Source organism: Diabrotica undecimpunctata, chromosome 8 (assembly GCF_040954645.1).
Source record: "Diabrotica undecimpunctata isolate CICGRU chromosome 8, icDiaUnde3, whole genome shotgun sequence".
Lineage (NCBI taxonomy): Eukaryota > Metazoa > Arthropoda > Insecta > Coleoptera > Chrysomelidae > Diabrotica > Diabrotica undecimpunctata.
In genome coordinates this window covers 106,249,233-106,267,683 of record NC_092810.1, presented here as the reverse complement: position 1 = coordinate 106,267,683, position 18,451 = coordinate 106,249,233, and the positions used below count along the sequence as shown (strand labels likewise).

At 34.5% G+C, this 18,451-nt stretch overlaps 1 protein-coding gene across 1 annotated transcript in view; it reads left to right on the top strand.

Moving 5' to 3' along the window:
- prom (prominin) overlaps positions 1 to 18,451 on the top strand; it is a 614,595-nt gene that overhangs the window by 325,507 nt on the left and 270,637 nt on the right. The window lies entirely within an intron of this gene.

Sequence of the window (18,451 nt, the reverse complement as noted above, 5' to 3'; positions counted from 1 at the left end):
TCCATTCATACACATCCACACTCTATTCATCAGCAAGGAGGTTCCCTGTCTCGTTCCAGGTAGCGCGTAGAAGACACTCATCGCTCCTAGTTCGGCATTATTTCCAGATGGGCATTTCCTCCTTTCCCACAGTCTGACTCACGCATTCCAACTCACACAGTGTGACCCACTTTTCTAGCTTCACCTTTCAGCATCATTCACTCTTACCTTTAGCGTTGGTTTAGCAGTCTTTCTTCCTCTTCCTTTTTCTTGATTACTGCACGGATATAGCTGTGTATATTAGTCCAAACTAATTTATTTTCAATCATTCTCTCAATCATTTCTCTCACTGTAACAAAATTCACACCTGTCTCTCTCTCCATTCTGTTCCTTTCCACTATCCATCTGCTGCAATCTAACATCGTATGTGTCACAGTGTCCGAGTATCCACAGTATAGGCATTCATCTGTATCAGCCTTTCCGATCCTATAGAGGTAGGCCCTAAAACACCCGTGTCCTGTGAGCACCTGCGTCAGGAAATAATCCAGTCGCCTGTGGCCACAGTCCACCCAATCTCTTATGTTTGGGATCAGCATTTTCGTCCACTGTGCCACATCTTCCGTGTTGTTCCATTCTTCCTGCCATCTTTCAACTGACCTTTCCCTTTCCTGTCTTTTCTCGGCCACAGTAAGGTTTGGACCTCTTCTCTCATACAGCTCTTTTCTTTCCACCGCCAAAACATGCAACGGAACACATCCAGTGATGGTCCATAAGGCTGCCGCAGACACAGTCCTGTAGGCGCATGCCACTCGCAACAGACTTGTTCTGTCTACTCGTGTCATGAGACTCCTACAGGCAGTTATCTCTACGGCCTCGCTCCAGACTGGTGCCGCGTAGAGGACGATCGATTGTACAACACCGTGTAAGACCCTCCTCCTTTCGGATTTGGGTCCTCCAATGTTCGGCATCACCCTCCCCAACGCAGCCGTACTATTCGCAGCCTTCCGGACCACCTCCCGCACGTGCTCTCCCCATTTTCCATTCTGGTGCAATGTCACTCCTAGATACTTTACATGTTTCTTAGGTGTTAGACATGCTCCCGCACATTTTAGTTCAATATTTTGCCTATTCCTTGTCCCCTTCAGAATGATGGCTTCGGTTTTCTCTGTCGCAAGTTTCAGTCCGTGCTGCGTCATCCATTTCTTTACGACGCCGCCTGCGTTTCTAACCCGGTATTTGAGATCTGGCTCATCCCGAGCCACTACCAGTACAGCGAGGTCATCCGCGAATGCGAAGGGGGTTGTACCCTCTCCGTATTCACAGTGCATAACCCCGTCATATGCCAGATTCCAAAGCGTCGGGCCCAAGACAGATCCCTGGGGTACCCCGGCCGTCACGTCCACGATCGTGCCCTTTTCCACCATAATCCTTCTTTCGGACAGATACTCCGCCACCACATTCATCAGGTAACCAGGACATTCTCTCTCCTCCATTGCCTTCATTACCTCGTTCCACTGCAACGTATTGAATGCATTCTTAACATCAAACAACAGCAGAGCCGCCCACCGATGTTCATCCCCTCTGTTGCGCAATGCTTCGAGTACACTCATGATTGCATCAATCGTGCTTTTCCCTTTACAAAAACCAAATTGCCTCCTTGATAAACCACCTGACCTCTCAATCATGTCGTCTATGCGTACTCGCAGCATCCTTTCATACAGCTTACTGATGCATGGAAGCAGACAGATGGGGCGATACTTTTCCTTAGCTTTGGGAAGCAGTATTAACCTCGATGTCCTCCAAGACTCAGGAAAAGTTTGTGCTTCCAGCAGTGCATTCATATGTTCCAGAAGCCACGCAGGTTCCACCCGTCCTAGACCCTTCACCGCCTCAGGTGGTATCTGATCTAGTCCTGGGGACCTACGAGTCTTCAGTGAACCCAATGCCTCGATAAGTTCATCCATGGTAAAGGGTACAGCTCGCTCAGCTCCTTCATCCCTCCATACACCATGACATCTGCCGTCCGGAAAGAGCTCTCTTGTTACCTCAAGCTTCTTATCCATAGGCATTTCGTAAGGAGAATACGCATGGAACTTCTTCATGACGATCTTGTACCCCTGACCCCAGATGTCCTCATCCAGCTGTTCACACAACTCTTTCCAGTGCCTTCTTTTTTCTGTACGGATTTTCCTGTACAGTTCCCTCTTCCTTGCGCGGTACTCTTCCTCGATCTCCTCGATGATCTCAGGGTTGATTCCTGCTCTACCTCTTGCTCTTGTTAACCTTCTTCTCATCGCTATACACACATTTCTTAGTGCCTCGATGTCCGCATTCCACCAATATGGCATCCTGTTGACATCTTGGCGACCAATCTTGCTTCCCTCCATCGCTTCTTTAATGACTCTCTCCAGGCTTTCCACTGTCGGTGATTGACCCTGCATTATGCTCACTCTCCATTTAATTAGTTCCTCGTATACTTTCCAGTCATTCCCATAGCCGCATCTGCCCATCGACGTCCCGGATGCACGGACCGTGTTAGTGGTCCCCTTTCCAGTTATCGAGAACTCAATGTATTGATGTTCAGTTCCAGTGTAGTCTGGCAAAACCTTCCAACCTACTGCTTTCGCCGCTATTTCTTGTGTCGCCATGGTCACGTCGATGTACGTACCTGTACCTCACCTAACAAACGTAGGTTCCAGACCTGTGTTCAGAACCACTAGGTCTAGAGCACCCACCCAGTCAGTTAGTATCCTGCCGCGAGCATCGGTGATGGGAGATCCCCAGTCCGCTGCTTTTGCGTTAAAATCTCCCAGCACTACGTATTCTCCTCCTGTGTTTCCCACTTCCTGCATGATCTCGTCTATCTTCATCTCGTACTCGCCCACCGTCACGTTTGGAGAAATATAACAGCAGACCAGTCGCACCCCCTCCATCCGAACAATCACATATCCTTCTTTCGGCTTAATTTCATACACTCGCAGTTTCCTATTGTAGATTCGTACAGCAGCTCTCCCGGTCGTATCTACAAACCATCCTCTTCTTTTCACCGCTGTTGGATTTGGTTCCGCCGTCACCAGCACATCGATGTTCTTTTCTACTGCGGCAGTCTCAGCAAGATCATGTGCTAGTCTTGCCGTTCCCACATTAGTTTGGAGCACTTTCAGCTCTCGAGTCATGTTTTCTTTGTTTGCCATTTCTAAACCTTGGATTTCTTTCGCGCTCTCTTTTACACTCTCATACTCTTGGGACTAGTCCTCAGTTATTTCTATTTTCAACCAGTCGGTTGAACTTTGGGCATATTCTTGAATTTGCCACATGCCCATTCACGTCGCAGTTGAGGCATCTGGTTATTTCTTCCTTGCATTCCAGCGCTATGTGACCCTCTTTGCCACATCGGAAGCAACATCCTCTTCTGTTCTGCCCCTTGCAGTGCCATTGTTTGTGTCCAAAGGCAAGACATCTCAAGCATCTCGGTATTTCTAACCTTGATTTTATCACTCGGCAGGATGTGTAGTCTACTTTTATTCTTTTCATTTGCAAGATCTTTTCGGCAACATCTTCATCCACATCGATCACGGCACTCATCATCCCTCTTACTGCGCCTCGTGTTTCGGTCCAAATTTTTATAATGTCACAGACCCGCTCTTTTCCAGCTGCTTCCTCTGTGGCCTTTTGGATCTCTTCCTTTGTTGTATTGGGTGGGGTTTCCTGTATTAAGAGTCTTTTCTTCACGATGCCTCCTTTTGCCACTGCTCTCGACACGCATGTATTATCAGAGAGAAGTTTCTTCACTTCCTCTGCCTTTTCCCGTCCTCCGACCAACTCCAGTGATATTCCTTGGTCTCTAGTCTGTCTGATCCTTTTAATGTCAATGTCCTTTCTTCCTGTCAGCTTGTTTTTTACCTCTGTCATTAAATCCACAAAGGATTTTTCTTTGGTTTTATTGATGATTACGACTCCATTTTGTTCTTTGGACTTGGTGTTGATATTGGTCCACCTTCTTGTTGTTTTTTTACCTAGGAGCGTGATCGTTACATCTCTTCCTCTTACAGCCCATTCCATAATTTTTCTCGATGTCTCAACTCCCAGTGCTGCCGGTGTGTGGATTCCCAGGTTTTCTCTTCCCAGCTCCTCCATCTTCTGTACCAGTTTCCTGCATGTTTTCAGGAACTTCACCGGCACAGGTTCTTCCTTTTTGTTTGGGAGAAGTTTAAATCCATACTTCTCCTTGTGGATCCACGTTCCATCTTTATGAACAGACATCGTGACTTTCGTAGTTCCCAGGCCGCCCTCCTCATCCACCTCCGCTGGAGCACCTGGTAGCTGCGGAAACATAGCTTTGGCCTTTTCCATGGCTTTGTTGTCCTCGTCATTGTTGGTGACAAAGACTGCCACGTCTCCTGTTAATTCTGAGATGTTACCTTCTTTCACTATAGTCCTAGTGAAGACCTCCTCTGGCCAGTCTTCATTTAGAAATTCTATTGTTTCCTTCTCTTCCTTACATGTTGTCATCTTATTTGTGATAGAAACAGACATACTGACATACATACAACAAAAAAGACTAAAGTGGTATGGACATGTAAGAAGAACTAGTGACAGCAGATGGATAAAGAGAATAACCCAATGGAGCCCCATAGGAAGGAGGAAAAAAGGACGATCCCGAAAATCCTGAAGGAACGAAGTAGACGACTCTATGAGTAAGAGAGGCCTAAACGATGGAGAATGGGACAACAGAGAGAGATGGAAACGGTTGAGCGAGCTGAATATATATATATATATATATATATATATATATATATATATATATATATATAAAGGGATAATGTGTATGTCCACTATTAAATGTCTTAAGACCAATAGATACGTAGATAAATCTTCCTAGTAATATTTCTCGTGTAAATAGTTGTTTTTATTTGCAGATAGTAGGTTTTTTTTTTTTTTTTTTTTTTTTTTTTTTTTTTTTTTTTTTTTCCTTGGCTTGGACAATTGTCATTCAGCCAGTCACAATCAGCATGAGCTTTGTTGTTTTCGAATTTAAATATGCATATAAATATTTAAAGAATTAGTGAAACATGATTAATATAATAATAATAATAATATAATTATTCCGTACTTAGCTAATGTACATACTATGTTAATAAATACTATATTATACCTTTATTATAATTCAGTTATTGACAGACGTGAAATACATAGTGTATACATCTTACAAAAATAAAAAAATCTACCTACTATGTTAATAAATACAACTATGGTAATATATATATTTTTTTAATCACTACGTTAGGACATAAACCCGATTCAACACCTCGGAGGTTTAGATCCTCTTAGTGATTGTTTTACTATATTTTTATTTTTTTTTTATTTTTTTCTTTTTTTTTTTTATTTTTTTTTAATATTTTTTTTATAATCCTTTTTTTATTTATTTTTTTTTTAATTTATTTTTTTTTAATTTATTTTTTTAATTTTTAAGTATTTTTTTATATTCTTTTTTTTTAATCTTTTTTTTTTTTTTTATTTTTTCCAAACATAGGTTATAAATCTAATTACAGGCATACTTTACTATCAGACAAAAAGTTTATCAAGCAGTCAAACATTTTCTTTTCATTAAGTGATAGTAGAAAGAGAATATTAACAGGAAGTGGGATGTTCTTGTCCATCATTCTTTTAATAAGGTTGTTGGTGTGTTGTTTATACTTTTGACATTCAAAAAATATGTGGTTTAAGTCACTTTTAATCTGACATTCTTGACAAATATCGGAATCTAATATATTTATTTTAAATAAATGTGCAGGATAACATGCATGACCAAATCTAAGTCTACTGATGGTAGTTATATATTTGCGAGGGAGGATGAAATTGTTATACCAAGGTTTTTTTGGAATATTTGGTTGTATCAAACTATATTGTGTTGTTGAAACACTACAGTACTTTTCCCAGTGTGCTTTCCAGTTGTTCATTTGTTCAGTTCTTGAACAAGCAAAAGCATCTATAATGCAAGGATGATAGTTGGTTAGTGTTCCATGAATGATGGAATTTTTAGCTAACTGGTCTACGTGTTCATTATATGTAAGTCCTGAATGTGCTTTGATCCACATCAATTGTATTTTTTGGGTGTATTTATTAATTTCAAATAAGCATTTTTTAATTAAAAAAATGTATGGATTAGAAGTACTACATGGTAGTTGCGGTTTTTGAATAGCTGTAAGTACAGATAATGAATCAGATAAAATTACTGCTGAACTATAGGATGCAAATTTAAAATAAATTAAAGCTTCATATATGGCCGCAGCCTCGGCACTAAAAATAGAGAAATGTGTGGGCAGCTTAAACATTTTTTCTATAAATTTATCTGGAATATAAAAGGCACAACCAGTACCCTTTGAACTTTTAGATGCGTCTGTATAAATACAAACAGATTTTGGCCAATTTGTTAGATAGTTGTTTAAAACAATACGACTTATTAAAGGGTTCTCATGATAAATAGGTTGTATTACATGTACTTGATCCAGTAACTCAAAGAAATCTTTAAAATGTACCACTTTATTTGCAACTGTAAGTTCAGTATCTTTATTTGCAGTATTTCGAAATGCTTCGCATAAGGGTGGAGAATTCTTGTGAGTCCAATATTTATTTGTTAAGTCGAAATAGTTTAAACTACTAATATCTTTATATAAACAAGTGTTGTAACAACGAACTTTAAGGAGAAATTTTTGACTGAGATATTCTCTTCTAAATTTACTGGGCGGTTCCATTGTCTCAACATAAAGTGGTTCAATAGGGGTAGATCTCATAGCACCCATGCAACACCGCAAAACTGTGTTTATAAAAACATCTATACGGCCTAAAATATTGTTACTAGCGGATCCATAAAGTACAGAGCCATAATCTATAATGGACCTGATATAAGAACGATAAAATAGAAGACATGTTTCAACATCAGCACCCCACCAAGTTTTTGTAATTGATTTGAGAAAGTTTAGTGCTTTATTACACCTATCAAGCATAAAATCAACATGCAGTTTCCAGGTCAGTTTTGTATCCAGAATCATACCCAAATATTTTATCGACTTACAGAGGGGAAAATAATTATCATTTAATATTATTTGTTCTCTTTGAGGCAAGTTATGTCTAGTGAATATACAAATGTTAGACTTGTTGTTTGCCAACTCAAAACCATTTTTTCTAAACCACCTACAGCAATGTTCATGAACACATTCCAATGTGTTTAAGCCGTCATTGTATTTTTTAGATTCAGTATAGATACAGAAGTCATCTGCATATTGTATTGTATTAAATGAAATTTTTTCAATACTAATATTATGAAAATCGGCTGTGTAAAGATTAAATAGAAGTGGACTTAAAACTGAGCCCTGTGGAAGACCCGAACTATTAAAACGTGGTCCAATGAGTTGATTGTTTTCCATCCTAATATATATTTTCCTGTTTAAGTAGAAATTGACAATATTTTGGGCAAGCAGGAAAGGTATTTGAAATTGTTGAATCATTTTTTCTTTTAGCATATCTAAATTAACACTGTCATATGCACCTTCAATATCCAAACATAATAGTGGAACATACGTATTGCGAGAATATGCATTTTGAATGTGAGTTACTACGGTAGCGAGTGCATCCAAAGTACCACATCCTTGTCTGTAACCGAACTGAGAATTTGGAAGTAGTTTTTTCTCACTTAACCACCATTCAAGCCTTACTTTTAGTATCCTTTCTAATACTTTGAGAACACAAGACATAAGTGAAATTGGTCTGTATGATTTTGCCAGATTCGGATCCTTCATTGGCTTTAAAATTGGGATTACAATAACTTCTTTAAATTCATCCGTACCTGCAGACATAAATTCGTTAAATATTTCCAATAAAAGATCTTTAGCGATTGGAGGAAGCAGATCAAGCATAGGATACTTAATGTGGTCATAACCAGGACTTGTGCTAGAACGATTATTTAAAACATAGCTTAGTTCTGTCTGTCTAATCGGTTGAAGTAAAAAGTGGTTTTTGTCGGTTACTATTTTCTTAGGTTTATTAGGCATAGATATTACTGTTGGAGGAGCAATTATATCAAAAAACTCTTCTATCCAAATATCTTCAAAAGATTTTTTTTTTGTTGGTGATTTTCTGTATAACTTTCTAGCTTGAGTCCAAAGTACTGATGATGGTATTGATTTATTAAGAGAAGAAACCCAATTGACCCAGCTTTGTTTCGCAATACTTTTTAGTTGTTTTTTTGTACTTGCCATGTTTGATTGGCATTTTATATAGTTCTCAAAATTACGTTCTTTTTTATAATTCATGAGTGAATATTGCCGGTTTTTAATAATACTGTTACATTCAGAATTCCACCAAGGTGGCGGGTTTCGAGTTTTTGGCTTAAAAGGTTTATATTGTGGTATTGCAATGTGAGCAGCATAATTTATACTATTAATTAAATGTTCATATTTGCTTGATGTGTTATTTGGAATTTCAGTATTTTGGTTAAAAAAGTTTTGTACTAAAGAAGTATATAAAGGCCAATTAGCTTTTTTGATGTTCCATTTATTTTTTGGAAATATTTTTTCTGTTTCGGCTTTAATGCAAATTTCCAACTGTATAACAAAATGATTTGATCCTAACGTGTCTGAAGAGATAGACCATTCAGTCTTACTAACAAGATCCGGACTGCAGAAAGTTACATCAATCATTGAGTAATTCTGGTTAGGTTGAGTTAGTATTGTTGGTTGTCCATTATTTAAAACTGTAAATTCAAGATCATCTGCCATTTTAATCAGCTGTATTCCGATTCCATCATTTGTACTTGAACCCCAAATAGTATGATGGGCATTAAAATCACCTCCTATTATAATTGGTTTTTGTAACTGGGAAAATATATTAATCCAATCATTTATCGTGCATCTTATTTTCGGGGCTCTATATAGTGACATAAAACTAATTTGACTATTTCCATATTTAATTTTTATAGCACATAACTGTATTTCATTATTGTAATTATTATTTTCAATTTTTAGTTCAGTAAAACAAATTGATTTATTTATCAGTATAGCAACTCCACCATAACCATCCAACCTATCATTACGAACAAGATTATACCCATTAAAATCATATAATACATTTTTTTTAAACCATGTTTCACTAATAAGAGCTATGTCTATTTTGTTAGTTACTAAATAATGCATCATACTATTTTTATTTGAGACAGCAGAACGAGCATTCCACTGCATTATTTTTAACTTAGGTTGACAAGACATTTTTTTATTTAGTATTAATCAGAGTACCCTCCAATACCTGTTCAATATTATTGACTATTAATTGTTTGTCTATAGATCGTATATCATCAAAAGTTTGTATACTTTGTAAAAGCTGATATATAAAAGTAGAAAGACTTTCAGTTACATTTCTTTTAATTTCAACGTTTTCATAATTTGGTACAATTCTATTAACAGGTAAAGGTTTATCAGGTCCAAAAACAAAAGGAAACATTGGTTTCTCAGTAGACGACTGTGTAGTTGGTGAATTGACTTTTCTTTTTTTATTTGCTTGAGATTTCGTAATATTTAAATCAGTGTGAGTAAAAACAGAATTTGGCTTGTGTGAAACTTGTTTAGATACCGGAATAATTTTATTAGTTGTAGGCAAACTAGGAAAATCCCTTTCATATTCTGCTAAACATTCAAAGGAGTTGTTACTTACAAAATTTGAAAAGGACTTTTCACAGTAACTACGTGCTTCTACAAAAGATATGTTATGTTCAGCCATTATATTTTTTATTTTTTTCTGTTTTTCATATTGTGGACATTTATTAGATATCGACAGATGGTTCCTACTTTTACAATGAATACAAAATACAACTTCTCTATTACAATTATGATCTTTTTCTTTAATTTCACTACATTGAATACACCGTTCTTGTGTACTTTTACACTGTTTGGATACATGTCCAAATCTAAGACATTTATAACACTGAACAACTTTTCCAATATACTGTTCAACAGGACAAAATACCTTATTAAAAGAAACATAATTTGGCAGAACGTTGCCTTCAAATGTGATAATTATTGTCTTTTTATCTATGAATTCAACTTTATTATCATTAACAACTTTACGTTTAGTTCTATATATATTAATAACTTTAGAAGATGACTCTATAGTATTTATTAAATAATCTACGTCATACTGAGTATCTACGTCCCGTACTAAACCCTTGATTTCCAACAAATGATTAGGTATGTACGCCTTAAGATTTTCCAATTTTAATGCTTGATTATTTACTAAATTATTTGCTTCCAGTAAAGACTTTAACAAAACCTTGATGCGATTTCTACCTATGCTTTTAATTTCTAAAATATTTGTAAGCTTTAATTTTTTGAATAATATGTGACCAACAGTCATCGGATGTAATCTACCTAAATTTTCAACATTTACTTTTTCAATATAAACCCAAATATTTTTAATATTATACTTATCTGAGCGTAAATTAAAGGTTTTCTTTTCCGGTTCCATGACAGCACCTACACTGTTGACATTTTTTATGGTCATGCTTTGATTATTAGTTATTTTTAAATGGTCCTCACTATTATCTACTAACATTTGCGTCAACGAGGACGTCCCTGCACTAGTGTCCCCCATTGGGGGAACAAAATATAAGTTTACAACCGTAAAACACTTGTCGTTTAACTATATGGTCAAAATTAAAATCCTAATTATACATAAAAAGTAAATCACAATACTAATTAGAAAACCGGCTCGTTTATTATGGTTTTTGCACTTAAATTTTAAATCAATACTGTTTAAAACTATTAAAAACTATAATTTTTATCGGAGAACTTTTAAATTCAAATTTTCACTTTGACAGTTATTTGACGTATGCAGATAGTAGGTTCACTACATAGTTTTAACTGTGGAATTAAAAAATAACATTTTACTTAATCAAAATCTATTGTTAATATCGGTGTGTAAAAACAGAGATAAAAACATACCATGTAGCTACAGCAATTAACTTTAACTCTTACATAAAACCTATTGATATAACTCATATATTATAGACGAAATCTCATCAATAAAAATACAGTTAGTGCCCAAATAAATTTGAACGAGTACATTTTTGTACATGTCAAAATGTGTTTTCATTTAAAAACTGAGCTATAAATCATAGATTTTCTCAACGGCAGCGCACATGGTAATCGATGGACCAGTCAGCCAATTATAGATAATATACCGTGTCATATTTATAACGTTGTGTCACTGTTTTGACCATTAAACTCAAATAGATCAGAACATCAAACGAAAATGGTTTATTGTTAGCGTTATAATTCCCTTTTGTGAGGGTTAACGGTGCGTTTGTTTTTAAGCATCGTCAGTTTAGATGAATTTTATTGTTTTTATATTTAATTATCAGCGGTAATTAGGTCCGATCAAATTATTAATATATGTTTCGATTTTTTGCTATCATATTTTTTTGTGTTTTTTATTTAAAAACACATAGAGCAATTAACAAAACCATGTCCGGCTTGTACTCACGAACACTTAACTGGTTTTTACTTACATCTTATTTCAAAACGAAGAAACAAAAATGTTATCCAAAGTTTTATGATGGAAAGTGGTAGGAGGAGCTATAACATACAAAAAATAAAATTAAAGAGCTGAAAATTTCTGGTGATGATTTGGTGGGGTTAAAAGGGGTGAAAAAATATTTTTATTAATTTCCGGCGAAATTCGACATCCTATCAAAAAATTTTAAATGCGAAACGATTATTGTTGTAGATTATTTAAAAATCTATATAGTCTTTTGTATTACATATAAGATTTTTAACATAACCTTTATTTAAATTACCAAGATAAATCAAGAAAATCTTCTTTTTTTAAATGTTTTGACTTTTTATTTGGAATTATTGTAAAACATAATCAATTTTGATAAAACTTTTTTTTGCAGCCGTGCCAAAAACTAAACTCTCTGTATGATTTATTAAATCTAAAATTCCACTTTACCCAAATCGCACTAAAAGAAATTATTTTAAGGACGATTTTTTTTACTTTTGGAAGGATTTTGAGTATCTACGTAGGCGGTTTTAATAATAATGTCAACTTGTATTTTTAATATGGACCTTTTGTAGGTCTGCGTGATTATATTATCTCTGTACCTAATTTTGTTTAAAAAATATTTGATTTTTTTTAATATGCTACCATATGGGTTGAGTTTTCTAAAGCCTTTTGCCTGTCACGTGTTGCTTTATCATCAACATATTGAGTGTAACAGATATAATTTTGGAAATACAAGGGAATTCATTGAGCCCCATGCTCTTCAATTTAATCATGAACAAAATCATGAAAAGCGTTAACAAAGGAAGAGGATACAGAGTGAGAAACAAAGAAATAAAAATACTCTGTTACACAGACGACGCACTATTGATAGCTCAAGATGAAGATAGCCTGCAAAGGCTGGTCCACAGATTTAACATAAGAGCAAAAGAATTTAATATGACAATCTCATCTCAAAAAACTAAAACAATAGTAGTCAGCAAAGAACCAACTAGATGTAAAATAGAAATTGATGATATCAGTATTAAACAAGAATTAAAATAAAATACCTAAGCATGACACTGTCCAGCTATGGAGACCTGAACAAAGAAGTAAGAGATCTAGTACAAAAAGAAAATAGACTGTCAGGATGCTTAATAAAACTATATGGAGAAACAAACATCTCATTAACACTGAGATGAAGGCAAGAATTTATAAAGCCAGTGTAAGACCAATAATGACATATGCCTCAGAAACAAGACCCGACACAGCCACAACGCAAAGGCTACTGAAAACGGCAGAGATGAGAGTTCTGAGAAGAATTACAGGAAATAGACTGAGAGATCGAAAGAAAATTGTAAGAAAATGTAATATACAATGTATAAATAAATTGACACAAAATAGAAAAAAAATGGAATAACCACATATACAGAATAAAGGAGACCCATGTTGCCATCAAAATGGCAAGAGATAAGTCACCAATCAGCAAACGAAGTATCGGACGAACGTGGAAAAGATGCAGTAACAACCTTCCATAGAGGTATTAATCCGCCAATGAACAAGCAGAATTGCTTATAAAGAGGAAGAAGAAGAAGAAGATATAAATTTAATAGGGTCTTGATCAGAGTACATAGTGTTTACTGTCATTAATAAACAATCAGATATTAGATATCAATTTCTTCTCTCTGTCAATTCATTAATGTCAGTGCCTCACTTGACGTGGTGAATTTTTATATATTTTGCAATAACTTTTTGTTCTCAATCTTGTACATTTTAGAATCTTGACAAAGGCAAGGGTTACCTGCTGAAAACGTTGATTTCAATGGCAAAATAAAATCTAGGTCCAAATTTAATATTACTTGTTGAACCTAAAGCCAATAAATACTTAAATACTAATTTTATTTAACGTAATATATATATATATATATATATATATATATATATATATATATATATATATATATATATACATATATATATATACATATATATATGTATATATATATAAATATATATATATATATATATATATAAATATATATATATATATATAAATATATATATATATATTATATATATATATATATATATATATATATATATATATATATATATATATATATATATAGGGAGTTTAGAGTTTATTTATTTAACCTTAACAAATACAAATATTGTTTGTAGCAGGTTAAAAAAATGCGTAGTATATAAAAGGGGACATATTATTATTAAACAGAAAAAGATTTATGGCAAAGTCATGGTAAGCAGTTATTGGATGTTAGTGGATGTTCTGCAATGAGTCATATATTCTTCTAAACAGTAAAGGCAATGTTTCAGAAAAAAAAATTTATTAACTTTTTTGAAACTTTTACAGAGAGCTGTTTAATACTTTTTGTTAAAATGTAATAGTTATAATTAAGGCAATTTTTATCTGAAAGACGTAGCGATTAATCTGCAGCGATTTGTTCGTAAGTAGTGACAGTTTCGCGTATTTTTGACGTGAACATTAGACTGTTTTATTAAATGGGCCCATTTTCTGTGAATTTCAGTAAGAACTTGAAATATAAACAGAGTAGGTCGCGCCTTAATTTTGAATTGATAAAGAACTACTAAAATAACTAACCATGCTAAAATCCTGATAGCTTTCTTTTGCATTTTAAAAATTTGAGGTGCATTTGTTGAATTGCCCCATATGAATAATCCTTAGTTTAGGTGGGAGTAGAATAAAGAAAAATATGTAATTTTTAATGTTTCAAAGTTGACAAGTCTTGCTAGTCGACGAATAATAAATAATGGACTTGAGCTTTTTCCTTAGTTGTGAGATATGAGCCGACCAGTTCAGTCTATTATCGATGGTTATTTCCAATATTTTAACAGTCTCTTTATTATCTGGATCATTCTGTAAATTACTTGCAGATATAACCAAAGTTTTCGTTTTATCATATATTATTCGCTATAATATTAAGTAGAAACTTCCTAATAGTTAAGACATTTTTAAATCATCATTATATTTTCCTGATACAATGTATGTCGTATCACCCGCAAATTGTACGGATTTGTACTAAGATATGAATTTAGGCCAATCGTTGACATAAATAATAAACAAAAGAGATCCTAAGACCAAACCTTGTGGGACTCCATATTTTACGGATAGAAAATCGGAAAGTTGACCTTTAGACACTACCGCCTGGTGTCTGCCACATACATAATAAGTTACAAGTTTAAGAGGGATACCTCTGATTCCATAGTAATTTAATTAGTGAAGCAAAATATCGTGTGAAATGCAGTCAAAGGCCTTCGAAAAGTCGCAAGAGAAATTGCTATGTGATTGCCGCATTCAAACCGCGTTCAATTGCTCGTTCACCATATTAAATACTGCGTTCATAGTCGAACGAGTACTTCTGAATCCATATTGTGAGTTACTAAAGTACTTATTTGACTCAAAATAGGAATAAAATTGTTATTTAATAACCTTTTCAATCACTTTGCCATAAGTAGAAACAATGCTTATGGGTCTATAATAATAATGGGTCAGTTTTTGAGTAATCACTTTTTGTGTAGATAGGTAGTACTTTTTACTTTCTACTTTTTTCAATAATTAACTTTTAATTAATTTTTTTTAATTAAAAATTCGTAAGTATATTTTTTACGTTTAACAGTTAGAGTTTAACTAATAATATGAATGCAATAATAAAAACTAGATTCCAGAAAATAAATCATGAAATACCTTTTCAACCAGCTAATATATCCACTGTAAAATACATTTAATAATTGCATATGATGTTTATTTGAGACTAAATTGCATAACTGCATCATTTGTCCAAACCTTTCAAAGGAACATACTATCACATTGGTTTAAATAATTAATTCTTTTCCTATCAACTTTTGGGTGGCGCAATCCGAACTTAGACACTTAGTTCACTTTAAAGTGAAATTTACAGTTTATAGTGAATATTATATTACTGAAATATACACTTTAAAGTGTAAAATATCAAATACAAATAATATCAAATATAATTTTTTTATAGGATTGCTAGTTTACGAGATATAGCACGAAAACCACTTGCATTGCTTCTTCCGGCACTGATGGCCGGGAGACAATGGCGGCTACCCCACAAACTTAAACATAAGCTTATACTTACTCTGGCAGCCAAAATTTTCCGAAAATCAAAATTTTTCCTGCTCCTGGACCTACTAATATTTTTGTACAGGATTAGGTCGCAGGATTTTATTTTTGTATTACCTACCCAAGTTATAAATGCGTACAAATAAGTTTGGTCCAAATGCCCCGCTTCAATGGTTTTACCTTACCTGTGTACTCAGATGTACTGATAAAAATTGACCGCATAGCTTCTTAACTTGTTATTACATATTGTAGTATTGATTTTATATGTGATTTATGCTGGGTTAAATGGCCCATTAAAAATCTTCCATGGGTGCAGTCCATAAAGAATCTTTAAAACTTCTTAAATTACTTGTTCTAACGAAAATTCGTTCTAAAGGAGAAACATTTGTTAATAATAAACATTTGTTTGTAAATAAAACAATAACTAAGGAATTTTTTACAATCGACCTAAATAAACAGAAAAACTTACAACGAGATCGTATGGCATCCAAAAGAAATAATACGAGGAAAATAACAATAGGAGATCCTTGTACTTTGGAACGGTTTTTAAATAAAAGCAGGTTTCAGTAGTTTTTAAATTTTATTTCGAACTGAGATTTTTTTGAAATAGAGTATCTTTAAGTAAACAAATAAAAAAATAAAATATTAATTCTAATGGCAAATATGCTTATGAATACAGAAAAATTCACCATATTCTAAAGGTCTCAAAGTACACACCGAGGTTGGTACTTTGGAACATAAGTATCTGTACTTTGAAACGCTTATTTATTGGACGTTAAATGCCGATAAATCAATAGAAAATGTCATCTCAGCATTTTTTCTGGCAGTGCCACCACTACTGAAGGGGCTCCTAGTTTCATCACCATATCTTCGTCAGGCAAGTCATAGACAGTGATATTTTCGAATTTGGCGGCAAAGTTACTTTTTTAGGTATATAACTCTAATAATATAACCCATAATATAACCCATCATCATTCACTCCAGCGACATTAGCAACAAAATATCGTTTGGTCTTTTTTGTTGCAATTTGTGCTAAAATAAAATCTCCCACGCAGGGCCTGTTGCCAGACTCAAGAAAATCTTTATCTTCCTCTTCTGCATTAGCAAAATCCACGTCATCTAGTGAGTCGTCGCACGTTATTTCGCTTTCTTTTCTTACATCTTCATCAGAACTACTATCAAGAACCTTTTTGGTTGCTTTTTGTTTTTTTGAAACAAAATTCTTTGTGGTTTTAAGGAGCGCCATCATTTTAATCTTCTCTAGGGTATCTGTAACTATTCTACAGCGCCCTAGTTTCTTACCTCCTTTATTCGTAAATTTCCTCGCAGCTGCCTTGGGAAACGGGTGAATTTGTTTAGGACTTTTATTTTGTCATCGTTATTGCAGGATTTGCAATTAGCCAGTTGGAACAAGCTGTATTATAATATTTCTTTATAGGCCCGAAAACCGACCTATCTAACGGTTGTAGCTTGTGACTGGTGTGGGGTGGAAAGGTAAGCAAGACGACTCCCGATGATTTTTCTAAATTTAAAGCTTCCACTGAAATGTGACTCTCATGATTGTCCAGTTAGACCATCCACTGGCATTCGCGCTCCCAACACTACCTATTGGAGACCCTTTCAGCATGTGTTCCTTAAAAAACCCACGCGGAAATACGAATAAAGGGGGTACACAATTATCAATAACATTGATACAACAAATTAGAGTCACACTTACATCTCTTTCAGCCGATGTGATGCTGCCGACTTGTTTTACTCCTTTCGTTGCAATAACACGAACCGGGGTATGCACCGTGGTAAGTCCGGTTTCGTCTAAATTATAAATTCTATCCGGACTAAATGTGTATCTTACCATAAGTTCTTCCAGTTTATCAAAAAATAAATTAACATTTGTTTTATTAAATGCTGTTGATCTGGCTAAACTTGTTGCTTGTGATTTACATAATGATACAGACGGATGTCTCCGCAGATAGAACCTGTAAAAAAAATTATTTACCCTTATGACCTAAAAAATGCAAAACTTTTTTACCTGTACCACTCCTTTCCTGCTTTTTGGTTTGTATCCCAGGCAGATGGACAATCTATATTATTTGCACGTGCGTAATTATATGCTAACTTTATTAATTCGATAGTTGAGAGGCCGTAATGCATCTTGGCACAAATGGTAACATACTTTAGTTGCTCTTCCTCTTGCTGTTTCGTAAAGACTAACTTAACGTCTTGTGATGCACTATATTCTTGTCCAGATTCTCTGTATTTCTTGAGATGTCTGCGTAAGGTTGCTTAGGTCTTAGACTGAGCTGTTTTTGCAATACAGCATTAGCAGCATATTCGACGTTCTTGGCTACAGTTTTTATTCTTTTAACGTCTGTTTTGCTTCTCGACATCTGTAAGCCAAAAAATAAGCGTTTAAATTTTTATAACCGTCTACAGTCCATACAACCTCCACGTCCGTGTACTTTGGAACATGGTCAAAAGTACAATTCAGACGACGTTTCAAAGTACACTATAATCACATGTTTAAGATAATTACAAAAACTAAGAAAATATATTGCTTAGAACTTCTATATTTGTGTAAACATAGACAAAATATAAGAATATTAATATACTTACAGTTATTTTATTCGATGGCAGAGGATACGAAAATACAACAATGGTCACGCCACAAACAAACAAATTTACCTGTCGAGTTTTTAGACCGATCTGCTTCATATTACGTGTTCTGCCCTCTGTGAGCGCATAGGAACGTTATAATTAGTTAATGCACCTGAACCGCTAGTATGCTGTAAAAGTCCGAACGTTTCAAAGTACAAGAGGTCT